Source organism: Terrapene carolina, unplaced genomic scaffold, assembly GCF_002925995.2.
Source record: "Terrapene carolina triunguis isolate 2854851 unplaced genomic scaffold, T_m_triunguis-2.0 Scaffold58, whole genome shotgun sequence".
Classification (NCBI taxonomy): domain Eukaryota; kingdom Metazoa; phylum Chordata; order Testudines; family Emydidae; genus Terrapene; species Terrapene triunguis.
In genome coordinates, this window is record NW_020664409.1 from 70,998,350 (window position 1) to 71,001,577 (window position 3,228).

Here is a 3,228-nt window from a genome sequence, read left to right on the forward strand (position 1 = left end):
TCGGGGGTCGCGAGCTGTCAACCTCCACCCCACGCCCGGTTTTGCCTCCAGCATTTATAATGGGTTAAATATATTAAAAAGTTTTTAATTTATAAGGGGGGTCGCATTCAGAGGCTTTCTGTGTGAAAGGAGTCACCAGTAAAAAAGTTTGAGAGCCACTGTCCTAGATGCTGCACAACCAGGATCTGCCTGAAGAGTTTGTAGTCTGTATAGCAGAGTCACAATGGGTGAGAGGGGGAACATGGGTCTGAGTGGGGGAATGTCTGTGCTATAATTTTTAGCCTTGTAGCATGAGCTTGATTCAGTTTACCTGGACTCTTAAACTTGCTGCTGTGGTCTCTCCCCTCCCCCCATTGTAGACATACCCTGAGACAGACTGATGCACATGTGTGGCTGTTGATGCCCAAGATTTTAGCTGATGTAGTTGCTCTCTGCTTTGCTTCTGCCAATGGGAGTGTGGGAGAGGCGGGGTTGGCCAAAGGCTCAGCAGCTAATGGCAGGATGGGGGTAGATTTGAAGTGCAGAGCTGAGATGGCACTGAGTCTTGCTAGCATGAGATGGAGGCAGAGGGAGTGGGTGGTAGTTGGTATGTCAAGGTCATGCCCCATTTTCCACAGGCTGTGGCTGCAGCAGGGAGCAAGGAACAGCCCCTTTCACCCCAGGACTCTGCAGCAGCGAGGGTTTGGGGATCAGGCAGTGGGTTCATGCCCTATTCTCCCCCAACCTATGGGTGCAGTGGGAGAGTATTGCAGAGGGGGTAATGTGCCTGCTCCTCTCCTGGGACTCGGTGCAGAAGGGAGATGGTGGGCCTGCATGGTTCTGTTCTACAAACCACCTGCTGAGAGCAAACATCTTGTCTCTGCTTTCCCAGGTGGTGTTGCAGCCCTACTTCCACAAATGCAAGCTTATCATAGCCCTGCTGGGTGGGACCTCACCTCTGCTCTCCTTGCTAAGTGTTCTGTGGAGTACAAGGCATGGAGGAATGGTGGGGGGAGGCGGGCAGGGAGACTGAATTAGGTATTAGTGAGGGGAAGGGATGGCAGAAGACATGCTAAACCTGAAAAAAAAAAAAATGCAGAAATTGGCCTTGTTTTTGGCTTAATTGGCTTGTGAGTTGCTTGTTGGCTAGTTTTTGGCTTGTGGCTTGTTGCTTCTTTTTTTGATCGGCAAGCGGGGGCGGGCAAGCAGGGGCAAGGGAGCGGAGAGAGAGTCAGGGGTGCACAGCGGGCCCACCACAGTCCCAGACTGCATGCCGGGGGGATCTAATCACATAGAGTGTTGGGGTTCTTAGGGATTGGCTTGTTCTGCTCTTGTTTTGAAATGGGATTAGCTTGATTTTTGACTTATTGTGAAAGTCGGGGTGCTTATTTACCACGTGAAAGTTGACAACTGTGGATGGCAGTAGAGGTATTGGAGGGCAGTGGGAATGTCATGGGACTGGAGGGGGTGAGGTTTGCATTTGGGAATATTGGGGAAAATTACAGTAATTTGAAAACATTGGTCAGTATGGCTTTAAATGGCCAGGTTGGCATGTGCACTTCACTTACTGTCTCAGCATGTCTCTTCTGCTTAACTTGTCATTAAGGTAACTCCATACAGCACTAGACCACCCTGTCACAGCTGCGTATCCCTCACCTTCCCCTTAACACCGCAACTCCTCACACTATCTTCAGTAGTGGCCAGCGTGGCTAGTACTGCATGCTGAGATGCTGTTCCAGTGTTTGGTGTGCTTAGGTGTGGTAGAGGGCACTGACTACCAGGTTCTGCTGCTCTCCCAGATGCACCCTTTTCCTTTGGGAGGTGGGGGCTCCTCCCGAGCCCCCCGGCCACATGCCATAGCATTGCACTGTGGCTGTTTCTATGGCCATGTGAGGGGTCTCCAACGTCTTGGGCAGGGCTGGGTCCTGTCACTGTCTGCATGGTGAGGGTGTCCCTGCCCTGCATAGTTACAAACCGCTGTTGGCACAGTTTGCTAGTGGTAGCAATTACTGACACCCAGGTGTTCTCTTTTGCTGGCCTGTCACAACTTGCAGCCTCTCCCTTTCCCCATTCTCTAGTCCAGGGATAGCAAGTTGTGATGACTGGGGTTTTCCCCTCACAATATGGTACCTCTCACCTTTCCCCATCTCCTGGTCCAGGGATGGTAAGTGGTGATAGATGGGGATTTATCTATCACAATTTACTATCTATCATCTTTCCCAGTCCTCTGGTCCAGGGGTAACAAATTGTGACAGATGGGGAGCCATCTCACCACAATTTGCTACCGTTGTGAAATCTCTCTCAAATTTGGACACACATAACGGTATTTTTGTAATTTGGAAAAACTTCCTACAGAGTTAAACCTCAGACCTATTGTATGTAAAGCCCTGAATGAAAGTGTTATTTCTTTTAGTCTCTTTCCATTGTATATTAGGCCATACAGTTTCTATAATAAACATTTAATGCACACAAGTGAAAATAATATAAAACTTGAGTCTAAAAGTCCACTCAGTCCTACTTCTTGTTCAGTTAATCGTTCAGTTTGATTATCTTTTCAGGAGATAATGCTGCCTGCTTCTTGTTTACAATGTCACCTGAAAGTGAGAACAGGCATTTGCATGGCACTGTTGTAGTTGGCGTCACAAGATATTTACGTGCCAGATGCGGTAAAGATTCATATATCCCTTCATGCTTTGCCCACCATTCTAGAGGACACGTTTCCATGTGGATGATGGGTTATGTTCGATAACAATCCAAAGCAGTGCGGACTGACACATGTTCATTTTCATCATCTGAATCAGATGACACCAACAGAAGGTTGATTTTCTTTTTTGGTGGTTCAGGTTCTGTAGTTTCCACATTGGACTGGTGCTCTTTTAAGACTTCTGAAAACAGGCTGTACACCTCGTCTTTCTCAGATTTTGGAAGGCACTTAAGATTCTTAAACCTTGGGTCGATTGCTGTAGCTATTTTTAGAAATCTCACATTGGTACTTTCTTTGCATTTTGTCAAATCTGTAGTGAAAGTGTTCTTAAATCGAACAACATGTGCTGGGTCGTCATCCAAAACTGCCATAACACAAAGTATATGGTAGAATGCACTGAAAACAGAGCAGGAGACATACAATTCTCCCCCAAGGAGTTCAGTCACAAATTTAATTAATGCATTTTTTTAATGAGTCATCGGCATGGAAGCATGTCCTATGGAACGGTGGCCAAAGCATGAAGGGGCATACAAATGTTTAGCAGA